At 31.4% G+C, this 20,352-nt stretch overlaps 1 protein-coding gene and 1 long non-coding RNA gene across 7 annotated transcripts in view; both read right to left on the bottom strand.

Moving 5' to 3' along the window:
* Lpin (phosphatidate phosphatase LPIN) overlaps positions 1-20,352 on the bottom strand; it is a 290,109-nt gene that overhangs the window by 236,869 nt on the left and 32,888 nt on the right. The window lies entirely within an intron of this gene.
* Positions 13,786-15,177, bottom strand: LOC136781561 (uncharacterized). Its single transcript, XR_010823948.1, has 4 exons — positions 14,337-15,177; positions 14,145-14,237; positions 13,964-14,071; positions 13,786-13,905 (listed from the first exon to the last, which is right to left on the bottom strand). It is a non-coding gene; the product is annotated as an uncharacterized lncRNA (long non-coding RNA).

The following is a 20,352-nucleotide window of genomic DNA, read 5'->3' as shown; positions in this document are numbered from 1 at the left end:
ATATCAAAATGTGAAATAATGTCAAGAAATAGCTCAAACCCACTATTTTCAAATTTTTTTTATGCAAAATTTGAGTCTAGAAGGTACTTCTGCCTTGAAACTTTTGCAAATTCATATATAATTGTTAATAACTAAATAATTATTGCTCCAGAATTTACTTAAAATAAAAGTTTATTGAAATTGAGTTTTACGCTATGATATTGATAAATCTGACTTTATCTCTGCATTGAGAGGCAAATAACTCAATTTCTTATGCTTCTCGGATGTTTCTTCGGCTATAATCTGGTATAATATGTCCGAATGAACACAAATAGATGCTATTAATTATCAACAAATTATGTGGGAATCAAAATTGGGGATTCTAAGCTATGCTACAAAATAATGACCAGAAATGGCTAAAATTGTCCAATTTCAAATTGATTTTCTACAAAATTGGAGTATCGTAGGCGCTTTCGGTTTGAATTTTTTGCAATTTCAGTTATGTCCGAAGAATCATCCGAGAAATACGAGAAATTTAATTATTTGCATCTGAATATTTGCATAAAGCCAGATTTTTCAATATCATAGCGTAAAACTCAATTTCAATAAACTTTTATTTTAAGTAAATTCTGGAGCAATAATTATTTAGTTATTAACAATTATATATGAATTTGCAAAAGTTTCAAGGCAGAAGTACCTTCTAGACTCAAATTTTGCATAAAAAAAATTTGAAAATAGTGGGTTTGAGCTATTTCTTGACATTATTTCACATTTTGATATATTAAGTCCTAATTTTATTTCCTATTATTATTTTTGCATATAGTTTAGGATATTTCAGTTCGCTTAGGTGTTCCATATTGGAAAATAACCGAAGAAATTTCCGAGCAGCCTCACATTTTCTGTTATTAGGCTCTCATCATAGAAATTAGGTCAGATTTTTGCATTTCATAGTATATATTAATGAATTTGGTCATATTTACAAATCCGAATTGCTATCGATGCAGTGATATTGCAAGAGAATGTACGAGTTTTTACCTAATTTTTAACCATTTTTTCATACTAATCAATCTTTAATGTATTTTCGTATAATTTTTGTTTGTTTAATGAATTTTAAATGTCACACTTCAGTGATAATTCTCTGCAATATAACAAGGATTTTTTCTTTCAATTACTGTCACGGACAATATTATTTATTTGTTACTTTTATTTTTTTTTCCACAATAATTTTTTACCATTTTCAAAATATTTATCAAATTGTAATAACATTTAAAAATTTTCATGAATTATAATTGTCAAAAAGTAAATTTATTTTCCCATTGCATCGAACCGGCCGATACTGTGGAAAAGGAGTTTGGCGCGGCTCGTTGGCTAAACTTGGGAGAAATAGAGAGCGAAAGAGAGGTCCGAGAAAAAATTATATTCATCCCTCTCGTACTCATACCTCAACGGAGCTAACCGAACTTCAACGGCGAAAGCCGAGACACACACGTAACGATGTAGCTGTGTGCGTGACCAGCGAGCGGCGACAGTAGTGGGGTTGGCTCACCGATGTACCGCTGGCACTGTGTGCGTGCTAGCTAGTGGCGGCGTGGTGGGGATACCGAATTCCCACAAGTTCCCATCACTGCCTATGAGTGCTATGTTTTCACTTGTCGCTCGTCGCTAGCAGCGACATATTCTGAGGCGGGTTCTGAATGTAGGAACGAAGGAAACGGATAATCGCTAACGGCAATCGCATAATGGTTTCTTAGGTGTAGTGTCGTGTTATGGTGTATGACATTTGAATTTAATTTGCATATGTATAAAAAAATTGTGAATAATAAGATAATAATCAAGTTATGAGGTATGTACATATATTGAATGAGGAATTAATAAAGGTTTCATATATATTTGAAATGAATGTGTTTTCTTAAATCCTTGTCATGAAAATATTTCCTTCATTTTCCTATATAACATGAGAGTATGAAAATTATATAGTTTATATATCAAAAAATAATAATGTACATTAGTAAAATTATGGTTATCCCTATTTTGATAATTTTATTAGTAAAATCCGTTGTTGCTACATGATACTCATAATAAAACTTAATTGAATTTATTTTGTAATAAAACTGTTACAATTTAGGATTCTGTTTTTAGTAAGAAACCTATACAGGGTGAGGAACTTAAACCACCCCAAAACATTAGTAGAAAAAGACGCGTATCTTTTTAACTATAAGTAATATTCAATTTTTATATATGACCTTTCCGAAAGCAAATAACAAGAGGCTTCGAGAAGGACCTATGCAAAAATTGAATATCTTTTATAATTAAAGAGATAGTCGTCTTTCTGCATCTATATTCTAGGGCGGTATAAGAGCTTCACCCTGTATATATGCCGTATTATTTTACAAGCAAAGCCTGTTTTTTGGGTTAATTTTATTCAACGTTTTTTTATATATTAATTACAATAACTATTCATTATATTATTTTTTAGCTTCATATTTATCAGCTTGCTCTAAATGTGTGACAAATGTATTTTCAATTTAAATTGCCATCCATTTTTCAAATTTAAAATTCGCACGTTCCACCTGTTCCGTTCCGTTGAATACATACGAGCAGCGATACAGGCGATACTAGCGATGCCGCTGAAAAGTTGGATAAATCTAACTTTATTTCAGTATCGCTAGCGGGAAAATATGTAAGGAGAAAGGGTATAAGTAGTGGTAGCTAGGTGGTTCCTGTGACACGGTGGTGAGGGGAGTGCGGGGGGAAGTGTCTCTGTGACATGGTGGTGAGGGGGATGCGGGTGTGCGGAGGGAAGTGTCTTAAGAGAGCTGGGGTATATTGGGAGATGAGGGGGGAGGGGGGGTGCAGGTGTGCGGGGGAGGGGGGGAGTGTCTTAAGAGCTGGGGTATATTGGGTGATGAGGGGAAGTGCGGGTGTGCGGAGGAAGTGCCTTGACTGTGGGGAGTGTGTGAGAGAGAGAGAGAGAGATCCCTCTCACCCTCTCCCATCACCCTAAGGCTCGGATGATTAATTATCCTATGGGTCCACTAGTTCCCTAAGGCGTACCCCCTCTCCCATGACTCTTAGGCCCGGATGGTTAGTTATCCTACGGGTCGACTAGCTTCCTAAGGTTTACCCCTCTCCCATCACTCTAGGGTCCGGATGGTACAATATATTTTGGCCTAAAATGGAGGTGGTCAAAAATGGTTTGTTGTTTCCACTCTATACAAAAAGTATTTATGTCCCGATGTCTAATTCTACCGCTAGATGGCGCAGGAGTAAAATTTAATATATTTAGAAACCAACCAAGGGAAAAATGCCAGTTATTGTAAACAAGTCGATTTACTATATGTTTGTAATACCAAATACAAATTATCTTTTTTACTTTATACTAAACATTGTTTGTTTCTCAATGAAACAGTATGGGAGTTTATGCTACTGTGTTTAGAATTTATCGAAATTTCAGGCTGCGTACAAGATGCTTATAAATTATAAAATAATGCAAATAGTTTCACGAGTATTGGAACGTTATGGTTGTTGATTCAATGAAGGAGAGTCATACATTCCTGCATAGTCAGTGGTTACCCAGAAAAATAAGATGGTATATAAGCTAATAACCGCTTGCACCTAGAACATCAAATTTTATTAAATTTAGTGCTTCTATTTTTATAGTGCAGCTTTAACTAATCAATTTCAATAAAATTAATTAATTAAGAAGTAAGAGGTAACTTTTATTTTACTCTTTATTTCTAACACTAAAATATGTAATTAAGACGAAGAAGACAGTTTCTCCATACAAGCAATTACCAGTATATGCCCAGTTGTTCACAAGTATTATCTTTCTATGATGGAAGCAGCTATATCTCCAGGAATTAGGAAACTGCAGTTTAGAGGTAATTTAGAAACAGTCCTTATTTATTTTCCCCCTATTATGTTACTGTGTTTAGAATTTATCGAAATTTCAGGCTGCGTACAAGAAGATGCTTATAAATTATAAAATAATGCAAATAATGTCACGAGTGATGAAACATTATGGTTGTTGATTCAATGAGAGTTATACTTTCCTGCGTATAGCCATTTATCACCCAGTAAATAAAATAGTACGCTAATAATCTCTTGCACTTAGAACATCAAATTGAATTAAATGTAATGCGTCTACTTTTACAGTATAGCTTTAACTAACAAATTTTTATTAAATTAATTTATTAAGAAGTGAGAGGTAACTATTATTTTACTCTTTATTTCTAATACTAAAATGTGTAATTAAGACAAAGAAGCCAGTTTTTCTCCATACCAGAAATTACCAGTATATGTCCTATCGTTCACATAAATATTATCTTTTTACGATGGGAACTATGTCTCCAGGAATTAAGGGCCATCGGTTTTGAGGTAATTTGGAAACAATTCTATTGTTTTCCGCTCACGTGAAAAAGAAAATCTCTAAAATTACTACATAATAGAATTATGTTTAAACTTGTTGAAATTATCAAAAGTATGTGTACAGGCATCATTATACATATAGACATCCTATGAGTATTGTTGGAATCAACAGAATTTGTATAAACATATAACAGCTTTTCATGATTGTTAACGTTATATTTTTCAAATTTCTGTTGTGCCTTATAAATTTCAAATTTTGCCGCCGGTAATTATTTAAACGTGCCTCTTGAATTGTGAAAACAGAAAGCGAACAGAAAGTAAATAAACAATAAGTAAGCACAAGTTTCCGTTGGGTCGTTAAATCTCGACCTTCAGTTTAAAACGTTGAAGAAAGTAAGAAAAATTTATAAAATCTCTGCTACTATCTATCCTGATGGTAATTGTTATGATATTAATAGAACCGTAAAGAATAAAAATCTAATGACTACCACGTAAGAATGATCATTTCAAATAAAAATATTTACTCTAAATTTTAGTTGTAGCCTTTATTAAATTTGTACTTGAATAAAATATTTGTAAATTTATTTTTCAGGTATTTAAAGTGTAAAGTGGGTGGCTGTACTGGTACAGCTAAATATACTAATGTCAAAGAAAATTTTTACTCTGGCAAAGCACATAACCATGCAATCAATAAAAATTTGTCAAAAACAGCCAGATTTCGCGAAGAATTGCATTCTGTTCTTACCAATTATCCTCTCACACTGAAACAAGCATATGATATTTCTGCAGTGAAGTAAGTATTTTAAATATTATAATTTATAAGGAATTATTTGAAAATTGTTTGTTATGATGTCGCTCAAAGAGATTGATTACCTTAATATAGTTATATTTTAAAATAGGGGGGATCGTGCTAGGTGTTAAATACATACAAATTAATAGCTACCTTTAGTATAGTTAGATAAACGTTAACAATGCGACAAAAATGCATAAAGAGTTAGCAGTCTTTGATACTATTCAGCAGAGATAATAGTTATGCAGCTTTTGAATGATTATTTTGAAAGGATTACTATCGCTACAAGAGAGAGAAACTGTAGCATCTAAACTAATATATAAAAAATATCGCTTCCTCAACAGTTTCCTCTGCTACATGCTACTATATCTTTCTACATCCAAACGCTAATGTTCAGTATAGATACCCTATAATAAACTTATTATTATTTACTATATTTGAAGCTGTTACTTTTCACACCTATCATAGTTATATCTGATATCCCTTATTGAAATTGGAAAAGGAAAAAATCGGTGTCGTGTTCCATTAGATAATATATGTGAATAATAATAATTATTTAAACAAAGTCGTCAATTTCATATGAGAATGATCAGTCTCACTTTGGGTAAAGGTATAGTTATTATAAATAAAAAAGAATTATAATTTATTTAAAGAATTCTCATAGTTTTATGTGATTATTTCCTAGGAATCCTGGAATAGCAAGCTTGTGTCCATTTGAATGTGTAAAAAGTACATTGAAAAGTTGGAAAAAAGTAGATCATCCAGCAATTCCAACTAATTTAGATGGCTTGCAAATTATTTTACAATCGCAAGAATGGGAAAAATTTTTATCATTTACTATAAATAATGAAGCACATAAATTACATATTATCCAATATGAAGAGAGAGATATGAATTTTGTGATATTTTACGATGAAATATTATGCACGAGGATGAAAAACGCAAAGATCTTATTCATTGACGGAACATTTGAAACACGCCCTGCTTTGAGAAAATTCTGTCAAATCCTTTCAATTATGGGTGATTACAATGGAAAGGTAATGATTATGTTTTCTTATCTCAAAGTTAACTCGTTTTTTTAACATTTTCAATATTACTATATCTATATGATTATAAATCACAATTGTGTGCAATGTTTTTTAACTTTATTAACTTGGTAAATTACAAAAAAATATATAACATTCATACATAGAACCTCATTAAAAAGCTATTGATCATTAGAATTAGCTGAAATTAAGATTCTTATTGTCCATAAAATTGTTATTCTTTAGTCTAGAAATTAGAAGAAACCCACTGAATTCATTTACTTGAGGGAAAGTAAGACGAATAAAGAAGTGTTTAATCCATTATAAATTTTTAATTGAGGACTACATTGAAAAATGATATAGATTTTATTTTTCATAAAATTATTCATACTATCTTCAGCTTTCTTCCCTTGAAGAATTGTACAGTCACTATAATACATAAATATAACAAATATAATTGTATATTACTTTTTACAATAGTCAATTCCATTTTTATGGATAATTTCAAATAAAAGAACTGAAGTAATGTACAATAAAATGTTTGAGATAATTACTAGAAAAATTATGAAGCTTCACCCAAAAATCATAGTTACTGACTTCGAAAAAGCATTGCAGAATTCCCTTGCACTTAATTATCCAGATGCACATTTACATGGTTGCTATTTTCATTATGTTTATGTGAGTTAATACTTTCTTTATTATAGCCATATATTAGAATTTATTGCTAGTACTACTATGAGCATCATTATATCTTTACGAATAAAGAAAGACCTAAAATAGGATAGATTAAAGATCGCTGAACATTATGCTAGATAAAATACTGGATTGCCATCTAGATTTGTTAGGTTCAATCAGATTTTTACATTTAGTTCATGGATAAATCCTCAATGGTCTTCACAAATATGTAGCAAGCAGTCCGGCATACAATCCAGTATAGTGTGCCGTGATTGGACTTCATATTTGCAGTACTAGCAGTAAAATCTGCAACGCGGCTTATATTTAATAAGTAATTATGTGGAAGTGCTATAATGACACTAATATATGAAATATTTTCAACAGAATGTAAGAAAAAATTCAAGAAAATGCAATATTTTTAAAAATTTCAATACTTTAGATGTCGCTATAAAGGTCAAAATATTGATGGCAATGAGGAGATTGTATGATATTCCACTACTACCGCCACTTCTAATGCGAAAAGTATTCTTCATAATTTGCGATGATTTGAAAATGGATAATAATTTATTCGCCAAATTTAAACGACTTCTAATGTATATCGAAAGATTCTGGTTGTCCAAAGTAAAGCCTCATATTTTATCAGTATATAACCGGTGTATTAGAACAAATAACGCCATCGAAAGGTATCACCGTTTTTTGAAGGATAATGTTGGATCTCATCCTAACATGTTTAAATTTATTTGTAAGTAATATGTATTTTTTGAACTTTATTTTTACTTGTCAAGATTACATAGCTGAAAGAGAGGAATTGTCAGAAACATGTGGTTAAAATTATCCCTCTTATGTATGTAGGAATACCCTGTATACATATAATATAAAAATTTCTATTTTATTACATTACAGCAAAATTGAAATATATTTTAACTTTATATTTTGAACAGCATTTATGCCGAAAAGTGAGAAAATAAAATAAAAATAAAAATTACTCATTACTTGATTATAATGTTTTCTGCAAAGAAAATAAACACTTATTTAGAGGAAATGCTATGTTTACCAATTTTTTAGCAGCAGCTGCATTTCGTAATAAAGTATTTCTTCAAAAAATTGATAAATTAATGAAAGTGAAAGGTAAAATTAATCTTATCAAATTGAAATTTAATTTTGAAAATAAATATTAACTATAATGTTGAATACAATTTGTGTGCGTGTGTTTCAGGAAATATAAAGATATTATATAAAAAGATTATTTCGATGAGAAGAGAGAAAACTTTTCTTATCGTTACTTACAAAAAGTAAATGCAAGCAAAGGAATTACCCAAAATTTTGAAAAAGAGGATAAAAATGTTGATGTGCGAAGAATGCAAAAGCTAATCATCATACTTTTAGTAAAAAGATTCAACAAAAGGTCATTAAGGATTAAGACCTTGGACTTTATATTACTAAAGAAGATTAAAGTATGCATGATAAATAACCCAGCGAAATTAACAATTATCCAATAGGAATCTCCTATTACTATAATGTTAATACGCATGTTTTAAAATTACACATTATTATGGATTTTGAAATTTAAATCGTGCATCATATCCTTAAATTAAAACTTTTAAAGAAGAGAAGGGACTTTTTGTATTGAAACAGGAAAATCATAGTGATAATTTTGAATTATATCGTTGTAACCTTCATAAATTCTATATATCAATGTTTATTTTTAAATAAATGACTTATTTTTACAAAATAATATCCTTAGCAATAAAACAAGTGTTTTTATCATTTTTATCAGTTTCAAATTATATTTGCACACATTTTTAACATAAAAAGTTGAAAACTAAAAAAAAAGTTTCAAATAATTCCTTTATGAAAGCTTTCGTCGGTTACTTTCCAGTTATGCTGAAAATTGACATAGTCAAACACAATCAAACAGAAATGCTACGTGTCACATAAGTTAAATACAGGGACTTTCCCTAACGGCGGGAGATAGGAGATTTCGTGTTATTTGACTATAGTACTTTTTACTATAGTCAAATTACTATTTTCCGTTTAATTTAACCCTCGGTGCGCACACATCCCGAAAATACTATACTGCACACACTGGGTCAATTTGACCCAACAGCTTTGAATGACGGTTTTTCGTATACCATGCATGCAAGAATAAAAAAATTAATTTCTGTATTTACCCTGAACCTTTCTTTATTACATTATATAGTTCTTGTTAGACAAAATTATAATAAATTATTTGCAGACTGTTCAAAATATGAGCATGGCAGAGCAACGGCTTTCTTACTTAAAAATTGTGTAGTTATTTCAAATTTAAATTTTAAAAGCTCAAACATTTGGTTTCTATAGATGAAAAGATATTCTTCAACGTAAAAATAATAAGACTTTGTTTGGTTTCAAAAAATATATTTTTTTCAACATATTAATGGCACTTGGGTATTGACGTTGTAGCGGTTAAAAACACCATACGTGATTATAATTAAGATATTGAACTAATAATTTATAGTACTTTTATGGCATTACTTATCTTTATAATTACCTAAAATAAGAGAAAAACCAAACCACGGGTCATTATAACCCAGTGTGCGCACCGAGAATTAAGTATTAATCGAAGTCACCAAGATTAATTAAGTAAAATGATATTTATAATAAATAATAGAAGCAATTAAACTAAAGTAACCATTAAAACTTAACTATCTACGCTTTTATTAATTATATTAATGTATAGTAAGTGCTTCAATGCTATAGTCAAATAACACAATCCTATGTCCCGCCGTTAGGAAATGACCCTGTATATTTGTGTCTGATTGTGTCTAACTGTGCCGACAGGCTAACTAGAAAGCACCCAACGAACTGAAGTATAATTTATTTATCCCTATATCGTATAATAATAATTGGGATTATTTACTTAGCTTCTAAAAATATTAAATTTTACTCCTGCGCCATCTAGCGGTAGAATTAGACATCGGGACATAAATACTTTTTGTATAGAGTGGAAACAACAAACCATTTTTGACCACCTCCATTTTAGGCCAAAATATACTGTACCAAATTAGGTACAAATCTCTTTTTTTTATATCTTGTTTTTAAGGCGAAAGTTGTCAGTTTCTGATATAAGAGTGTGGTGTCTAAATAATGCAGAGCATGAAGGGACAGATCTTTTTTGGAAAATATGAAACTTATCAGAAGTATAATTATTTTAATATAAAAAGGAGTTAATGAGCTTCCAAAGTGCTAAAAGTCCTACCTTTTCTTAGTATTGGGCAAATGTTCTCAATAAGTAGTCGAACTATTGCATTTTTTAGGTGTACCAATTTCAGCTTTATCGTATTTCTATATCAAGAGACACGGTAGTGTCTCGAAGGCAAGTACATATAAAAGTACCGCCGACGCTACCGTGTAACTTATACAGCAAGTTTTGCCGTCCCAATTATTAAACCGATTTATTTCCGTGAATGATCCATTGTTATGATTTAACTAAAGCTTTTCCTAAACTGGTTTTGAATAAGCTTTCATTTGAGACCATAAACATGAAAATCAGTTCATGCAATCTAGAGATCTCATACAATGTTAGCTATATATATATTGAAAATTCAGATTCTTCTCCATAATCTTCTTCTTCTTTTCCAGCCAGAATGTATGTCTCGGGCTGAAGCTGGTTGCTCAACGTAGATGCTATTGACGTCGGTAGACGTATGCGTAAACATAGTTGCACACAATCGTAAATAGTGTGTCTGTGTGTGTATCTCCGCGACATGAGTTACATCGTTTATTACGGTAAATCAGGTTAAGCTGCAAGTTTGGTTAACAGTAATAACCTTAAAATAAGTAGAACCCAATTTTATAATAAATAAATGAAAGAACATTATTAGACTGTTCTTATTTGAAAAAGATGAGGTTATACTTGTACTCACCATACTCATTAAAAGGATTTTATGGAATCAACAGATTAGATAAGTATAACAATAAATTTTATAATATAAATTGTAATATATTTTGTGGTACTTTGTGGGATTTTATTTCAGGTTAAATTATAGTGATGTATTTATTGTCTGACTGCTGAGGGTCGAGCTGTGGAGTGAAGAATTAAAATATAATGTGGTTGTTTTACCATTGCTGAGGATAGAGCTGACTGGATGAAGTAAGATTAATATTTACATATCTTCAACACCGTGCCAAAGAGAAATATACATTCAACATTTATATGCATCGGTGATTATCAGGAGCATATTAATTACAAGAAATTGTTAAGGTATTTGAAAATCATATGGTAAACTTCCCAGTATTGAAATCATTAACAAAATCCATATTTAACTGTTTCTTTTCTTTAAACTGATGTGGGTTTCAACTGTCCGATAGGTTATATCATATATGTACAAACAAATATTTCAAATTAAATTATGGTAATGCTTGTTTGGAAGATGTGAAACATTCCAAATAATCCTCATTTACATAGAATACAAATTGACCAGTGCTTAGGTTTGCGCTAATTATATGATAGATGTTTACAAAAGTAATAATCATATATATACAAAGAAATATTTCAAATTAAATTATGGTTATGCTTGTTTGTAAGATGTGAAACATTCCAAATAACCCTCATTTACGAATAATAGAAGTTGACAAGTGCTTTGATTTGAGTTAATTATACGATAGGAGATGTTTACAAAAAAAAGAAAGACATACCCAAGTATTAAAGATATTTAAACTCAAGGACGTTAGGTTAGCAAGAAATAAAGAGAATGAGGATGGAACAAAGTCAAATGTTGGTAAGTAAATGAAATTATTCATATTCTTTGAAATATTTAGTTCCATTGAAGAATTTAGGTAAAAGATCAATTTGATTTTAGGCTATCTCTTAGTATAGTCATTTAGGATTTTATAGTCACTGTACAAGTCTATTATAGAAAACAGTAATACTTGTGCTTTGACTTAAATACATTTGGTACAATTGAACTAAAAATCCAAGGAGGAAGGTTCGCATATATAATGTGTAATGGATTCTTCTACCACGATGGGCTGATCGTGATAGTTATCTTCCTATTACCTTCGGCCGTCCTTACATTCGGTACTTTCAGAGCGCCAGTTGGTCGTGTGGGTGACCAACAACCCAGCGTTAACATAGGGGTCTTACCCCGCCATTCCAATCGTATGCATTTTCCAATGGGCTGATTGGTAGTGCATAGAGGACGGTACGGAAGCCTGGTTTGCTCAGTGTGCTAGGTCGTGGAGAGAGGGGAGGGTCCCTTACAGGTAGCCCGAGCCTCGCGACAATAGACACACTCTCCCACCCACCCACTCACACATGTGAGGGGAGGTGAGGAGACGAGAACATTATCGAGATCTTTTCTCATAGGGGACTGTCAGGGTGGTGCATCCCCGCAATGCCCAAGTCCGCAGTGCCATGCGCGTTGCCATGGACTTAGCGGCGGCACCCGGCATGTAGCAGAAACCTACCATACCTACACAGGTCCCTTATGCATCGATAGCATACAGTGTGTTCGTTGCGTAGGGAGCAAGCTCACCTCACGCACACGGACACACTCATCGGTGAGCCGGTATGGTGTACGTCCGCCTTGCGCGACGTCCCAGGCCCGACTCACTCTCTTATTTCCCCCTCCTCAGGGGACTAGAGAATTCGCCTTTTCGCAGGAGTCCCTGTGCCCACTTCTCCTCGTCTCAAGCCGCCAAGTTACTTGGCACAGCCCTGCCTTGCTCGCTTGGTCGGCTTGGACTTTTATGTGGAGCCCCGGTCTTTTCATCCGGTCTTCTGACGGTCCACAGGGATGTTCCTAGACGGTACTTCCTGTCCACTCGGAAACCTATGCACCGAGTCGGTAATGTAGGGTTTGAAATAACCACTACTAATCGTTAGCTTCTCTTTAATTTCTTTATTAAATCCGGTATCTTGATACGTAACGAGAGAACCTCGTTACAAATGACTGATGGAGTTGAATAAAAAATTGAACTATTCACTCCTGCATTTTCTGAGACTTGAAACAGGCCAAGATGAAAGCTTTGAAAGATTGGCAAAGTAAGAAATGGCCAATATTCACAAAAAACTCATCCATTGCTCAGCCATGATTTAAGGATGGGATTCATTGGATGAAATTATGTAAAGTCGAGTTAATAACTACTGATTGTTTTCCTCCGTTACCTATGCAAGTATTCTAGGCCAGAGGCAGTATACTGGTCATTGGTATGGATAAAAAAATGCACGTTTATTCTCAATGGGAAAAATCTCAGACAAAAATTAATTGTTTCGACTACGTTTTGCAGCACTAGTTATCCGATCAGTTTGAAAAGTGTTAAGAAATTTGTGAAATGTACATATGAGGACTCTGGCACAGGAAATGTTATAAGGACCACTCACCAATGTGATTCCCATGCGACCTTTGTCAAGAGTTAGCAGCATAAACGGATCAATGAGTAGTGCTGAAAAAAAAACGGAGTATGCAAAATGACAATGCCAACTCCGACTATATGCTTGATTCTAGCTTATTCGAAGCTTTACGAATTGCTTGTCCAGTTTTGCCCCTGTATCACCTCAAGCAGCTGATGGAGTTGCTGAAGTTTCGCAAAGTCAAATGTTAGTAAAAAGTCAAATGTTGATAAATGTATAAGATGATTCATGTTTCTTTAAAATACTATTTTCTTCGAAGAATTGAGATTGTTAAATAATGAATTTCATAATAAAAGAACTACGATTAAGAAATTTTATCTATCATACCTACGAAAAGGTGGGAAAAGGAATAGGAAAGATTGTAAATGACGAACACTAATAATTTAAGTTTAATATTTATTTATTTTAAAATTTTACCAATGAAAAGGTGGGAAAAGGAATAGGAAGGATTGTAAATGATCTACACATAATAATTAAAGTTAAATATTTATTTAAATTTTTTTATTTTTAATTTTGGCCTTGGCCACGGCCACGACCTCTACCCCTTCCTCCCCTGGCTCCTTGCCCATAGGCCTCGTTGGCCAACTAGCCAATCATCTTGGCAATGTTCGTGAAGCCCCTATCCCGGCGCCTCCACCATCGTGCCCTGCGGGACCGCTGATGTTGTCGCCCACCTGAAAAAATGCAGTTATTAAAATAATTGTTATTTATTGTAATTATTGAGTAACTTACCATTACCATGTCCTACGGGTCCTAACCCTCCTACTGGTGGCGGGGGTGGTGGTGGTGGTGGCAGCGGAGGAGATGGCGGTGGCTGCACGACCGCAGCTGGTATCGGCGCTGTTGAAAAAACACATTATTATTATTATTATTTTAATTTTATTTTATATTTTTAAAAATTCTTTGTACTTACCATTATTAGGTGCCTGCACCATGGGCTGAGTCGGGGGGATGGGCAAAATTTGCCCCCCCCTTTCGGGTCTCCTGGATGGCCCTGGCATTGGCTCTAAAAATAATTAAAATATTAATATTAATCTATTATTACTTAACCATGTGCATGCATTCATACAAGGACTTAATTAATTTGTATTGATTAGCTACATACCATCCCAATCCGCGTCTTGTACCAGATGCTATAATTTCAAAAGGCATAAATTAGTAATTTCTTTAATTCTTTTTAATTAAACATAAGAAATATTAATTAAAATTAAGAGCTTACATTTTCCACGTGCTGACCGGCGGCGGACATCTTTGAAAAGAAGCACACTATAGCCTATGCAGCTGCAAAGTTGAATTTTTAATAGATTATGCACTCACAGTAGATTTCCTGTGATTAGACTATAGCACTTTCAACTATAGCAAAATTACTGCTCTATATTTAAGTATTAAAAGTGATGACCGAGTTTAATTGAGTAAAATAAAATTTATAATGAATAATAGAAGCAATTAAGTTAAAATAATCATTAAAACTTAATTATTTACAGTTTTTATCAATTATGATAATGTATAGTAAGTGCTATAGTCAAATAACACTATTGGGTCAGTGAAACGTTCCCAAATGCAGTGCTGGAAACTTAAAAATTCGAAAACAAAAATGCAGTGATCGGTCTAAATAGATGGCAATTTCACTTAAAAATGGTAAATTATCATACAATTTTCTAATTTTACTTCAGAGTGTCTTCATTTCAAGCTCTCGAACATAAAAACTGCTTTTTTGTCTTCAAGTTCTGAGGTTTCTATCCCTGAATTTTTTAACATTACGCCGTCCCCTGAAGTTTTGGTAACATTCGCAAATGCAAGGCTGGAAACCTAAAAATTTGAAGTCAAATAAGCAGTTTTCATGTTCGTGAGCTCGAAATCAAGATATTCTGAAGATAAACTAGATAAGTTATATGGTAATTTACCATTTTTATGTGAAATTGTAGTCTATTTAGAATGATCACTGCTCTTTTGGTTTCGAATTCTTAGGTTTCTAGCCCTGAATCTTTCCATCTGTGATTGTGAACTTCGTGTGGACTTCAAACCAACGCTATATATAAGGAATCATTTCATAGTTGAAATTTGGTGCCATCACAGTTATTCATTTTGCCACAAAGTATAATAAGTGCTGACTTGGAAAATAAGATATTTTGGGCTGCGCTAAACACGATTATTTAAAAATAGGTTTTGCTTTACTGAAGTAAAAATATAGATCTGATCATCCAGGTTTGAACAGTGCTATAAGTGTACTCAATACTAAATATAAATGAGAATGGGTGATTAGCAGCACATTTAATTGATGTATAATATTGGTAAGTTTAATATTTAGGATAAAAATTAAATTAAGGTTAGCAAACCAATACACTAGTCCCTTCTACTAGAGTATGACACTACATTAAGAAGACATTACTCATTATAGGAACGTGGTGCTATTTATCTGATGCAATGTAAATAGCAAAGAAAATCAATATCAGAGATTTTTTTGCAATCACTGCTAGTGGGAAGTATCAGAAATTGACATAAATTTGTCAAAGGAGTAATAGGGCTCAGAAATACTACATATAACGCAATCAAAAGGTAACCAAATAATTAACTAAACTTTAAAGTGGCTTAGAAATTTGTTCTTATATTATTTGCATATATTTTCAAATTGTTATAAAAATATTACTCAGCGCTAACTTAAATGTTAACGCTGAACTTTAAAAAATAGTTAAAACTTTGAGTCTATCAAAATATTTTACTTTTATGCTTGAATTGCATGTCATTTTATTACCTGTATTTATTAATTCACTTATCGGTTAGATTTTTACGGTGAAAATATTTCTTTCTTTATTCAAATCTATTGTTTGAAGAGCATTGATAAATACAGGTAATAAAATGACATAGGATTCAAACATAAAAGTGAAATACTTTGCTTCACTTAACAGTTTAACAATTATTTAAAATTTCAGCATTTACTTTCTAATTAGTGATGAACTGTTTATTTATAACAACAGTAACATGTGTCTGACCACAGTACTAAGAGACTGCCAAACTATTTTAATAGTCACAAGAATTGAAATTCTTGTGATAAGTCAATTTTGTAATTGCGTTACACTTAATTTTCTTTTATCTATGTATAGATATTTGTAACTAAATTACTATTAACTTTAATTTGAGGCAATTTATAGATAATATTTATGATGAGATTCACTTAAAACATGTGCATAGTTTCTTTATATTTTTTATAAGACAATTATGTTTAAAAATAAGCCATTTTGTGCATTCGTGGCATTGATCAGAATGTTTATGAGTGTATATTTTTAATATTAAATATATTATAAAATATTAATAGTTGTCAATTGGTATTATTATTAGGTATTAATAATGTTTAAAATATAGTCTTATCAATTTGACAGCTCCATGATTTATTCAAAATGGTCTGCTTTCAATTACGGCAGTCTTATGAGATATATGATTTTACTATGTAGCTTCTTAACCGAATTTTATGATAATACCCTTTTATGAATTGGGCAAGAACACTGTGAAATTAAAGTTATTAGTTATTTATCTCATAAATATTCAGATTAACATTTTACATGCAATTAATTATTAGCGCCACTATTTATTAACAGTGTTTGAGTGTCCCGATATATTAGTATAGGGAGCAGAGTTTATAAGGGTGGTTTATCATAAGAGTTCTAAAATCTGATTAACCTTATGTCATAGTACTTTGTGTCTTAAAAGTCACAAGGATTGAAACTCTAATACGTATAATCCTTTTAAATTGCTTCGTAAATTTAATCAAGATTTTCATATGCTTTCTGTCAGAATTAATTAAATATCTTTTTTTGAATACTTTTGAATAATTTATAAAAAAGTTTATCATTATCATTTGTGATTATTATAAATATTTTAAATTATTACAAAATCTTTTTTGATGATATAACTATGATTTCATTTTTGTATACATATCTTTGCTATAATGTTTTCATTTCTTGTAAAAATTTGTGAGCTACCTGATAATATACCATCATATGTTCATTAGTTTTGAATTGTATAGAAGGAGATTAATTTTTCTTATATAAAATACCAATATTCATAGTTAACATTTTTGAAAATATACTTTATATCTTTAAAGATATAATATCTTGTTTTAAAGCAGTGAATGAATTTATTTTCTAAACATTATATGTTTAAAATATAAATATAGTGTTTCGACGGTAAGTTCATATATATATATATATATATAACCGTTGAGACACTACTTTCTCTTTTTCAACAGGTTCGACCACTTTAATCTCAAAAAAAATATCAATTGGTTATATTTAATGATTTATATATAGATAGGCATGATTTTTACTACCATTTTGTTAAATATTTAATATTTACAGTAATTAATCTTTAAATTGTCGTATGGATTTTTAACACGTAGTATAAATTAAGTATACTAATTAATTGTACTAAATTTTAAAAACGTCCCAGACATTTCATGGTCAGGATATTAATTTATATTTTTTTTTAAAGTATTCATAAAAATATTCATTCTATTACCACTTCCCAGCAAACGGATATTCTAAATCTGCAACAATGTAGATATTGGTATACCCCTAGATGCCGAAAACTCTGCATGCTTTTTATGTAATTTTAGGGAGATGTGTCTTTTAAGAGTTAAAATATAAGATACTTAGCAATCTTTGTAAGATTGCGGACTAGCATGATTTCCTCAAATCGAAATTTTTATGAATTACTAAGATTTTAATAATATTATTTGTATCTTTTATTTAACTTACTCGTGTAAACATAATATTCAATAGCGCCTGTGTGTGCGTCCTTGTTTCACTCTTAAAAGATAAATTTTAGTACCTGAAACATCAAAAGTAGCCACAAAGTATACATAGTTTTGATTTCGAATCATGTGTACCATTTATCTTTATTAAATTTTTACTTATCTAATAATTGAAGGTTCTCTTTGCTTTTTAACCTCTTCTCACTGTTGATGTACACATTGGTGTTCAAACAGTTTTCACTATTGTCCAAGATAACTATTCACAAATATGGTCATTTTAAACACAATGTAATAATAAATATATTATTTAACATATAATAATATTACACTCACTATAAAATTCAATCACATATCTTGACAAATAAACATGTTTAAAACTTCTATCGTTGGCTCAATTTGTGGTTTCAGCAGCGTAATGGTAAGAAAATGGCGAAGGGTAGACTGAGAAAAAAGAGACAAAGACAGTTATGTGTACAGATACCGCCAGAAATAGCGTCCTACTTTACAATACTCTCTGCATACACATAATATAGAAAAACTACGCGGAAAATATACTGAATTAGAACGCTATATGTGGCGACGTCTGTACGCCAAGTTAGTATACAGGCAGTGGCAGAAATGGCGTTCTATACTTTAGTATACCTTTCGGATACACATACTAAGCGGAAAATAGCTTGGATTTAATGAACATATTTATTTGCATTTTTGTTTAGTTGAATTTAATATTTTTAATTTTAAAAAACCAACAAATATTAATATAAAATAGAGAAATTTGTTTAAATCAAATATTTGATACAATTAAGATAACAAAATATTTTAATTTAAACTTCGCCTATTTGGCATAAATAAAGTAATTTATCTGAAAGGCAATTTTCATGACATTTATTTAAATATTTATTTATTTGGTTAACACAAAGTAATTATTTGTATTGGGAATTGGGAATAAATACAGGGTGTATCAGCAATGATGCTTTTAATTTTAACCACATAATCTTGAGCATAAACAAAGTTGAAAAGTCCTACACTATATAATATTCGAAAAAGCATCATTGCTGAAATAAATTAATTTTAAACTGATAAATCAGGCCTTTGATTCAATGGGAAAATGACTTTACTTTCACTTTGGTTGACTATTCCCCTTCAAACAACAAATGAAGTTTGTACTTCTCTGTCGTTCCTTATTGTCATACACGCATACACTGCCCTTCAAAAGTATAAGACCACTTACGAGAATTGTGCAGAAAACAGTACTCTCTTTAAACGCGTGTAGCATGAGAACGAAAAGAGCCATACGAAAAATTAAAAGACAGCTGAAAAGCTTATTAAATCCTACATTTTAGTGGTATAATTTCTTTATGTAAAATTAAATGATTATTGAACAACAAGAAGGAAATTTTAGCGCTAAATTTCATTTTAGCAACAGTTTTGTTATCGAAATTCATTTCATTGCACCACTTTAGAATATGGTTGTATATATTTGAAATTTGACCACCTTAAAGCTTAAAATCCCCCCTTTTCTTTAAGACATGAAATATGAAAAACTGAATAGTTTTTCCAGAATTACAGTACAATTTATGAAGCAGTGTAAAATATCGTTCCTGACTGAAAAACAACTGCCCGCTATTTTTGAGAAACAATTTCAGAAAGGAATAAACTTTGGGTATCAAATAGAGCTTAACATTTTGAATAAACTTTTATTCAAATAATATAAACAACTTTAATTCTTACACACATATAATAATAAAGAGAAAATAATTGTAACTTAATTATTATTAAATTACCAATAACCTAAATTTTCTTTTCATCAAAGAAGCCACCTCTTTTCTTTATTACTGCTAGTACAATTCGCGGCATCCTTTCAATAAGTTTCTGGATGGTTTCTCTTGAAATTTTTTCCCAGTTTCTTGTAATAAACGCCATAAATGTTCAACTGAAGTTGGGCATTGATTTCTAATGGATCTGTCAAGCTCATCCCAAAGAAGTTCTATAGGGTTGAGATCAGGACTTTGGGGCGGCCAATTCATGATCTTTAGATTTCTTTTGGCCTGTTCATTTTCAAGAGAAGTCATACACACTTTTGAAGTGTGTTTTGGGTCGTTGTCTTGCTGATATAAAAATCCGCGACCAATTAATTGTAATCCAGAAGGGATTGCGTGATTCATCAGAATATCTTTAAACTTTTCCTTATTTAAAATGCCAGATATTTACAATAAATCTCCCACACCTGTTGTCGAAAAGCCACCCCACACCATAATTGAGCCACCACCATGCTTTACAGTTGGGATTATGCATTGTGGTATCATTTTTTCGCTATTTGACCGTCGTACAAAGACCCGACGCTTAACTCCAAAAACTTCAAATTTTGACTCATCAG

Source organism: Prorops nasuta, unplaced genomic scaffold (genome assembly GCF_024137725.1).
Source record: "Prorops nasuta isolate Cenicafe-Biocafe unplaced genomic scaffold, Cenicafe_Pnas_1.2 PNAS00023, whole genome shotgun sequence".
NCBI lineage: Eukaryota > Metazoa > Arthropoda > Insecta > Hymenoptera > Bethylidae > Prorops > Prorops nasuta.
Note: the sequence above shows the minus strand (reverse complement) of the source record. Positions and strands in the feature narration are given on the sequence as shown.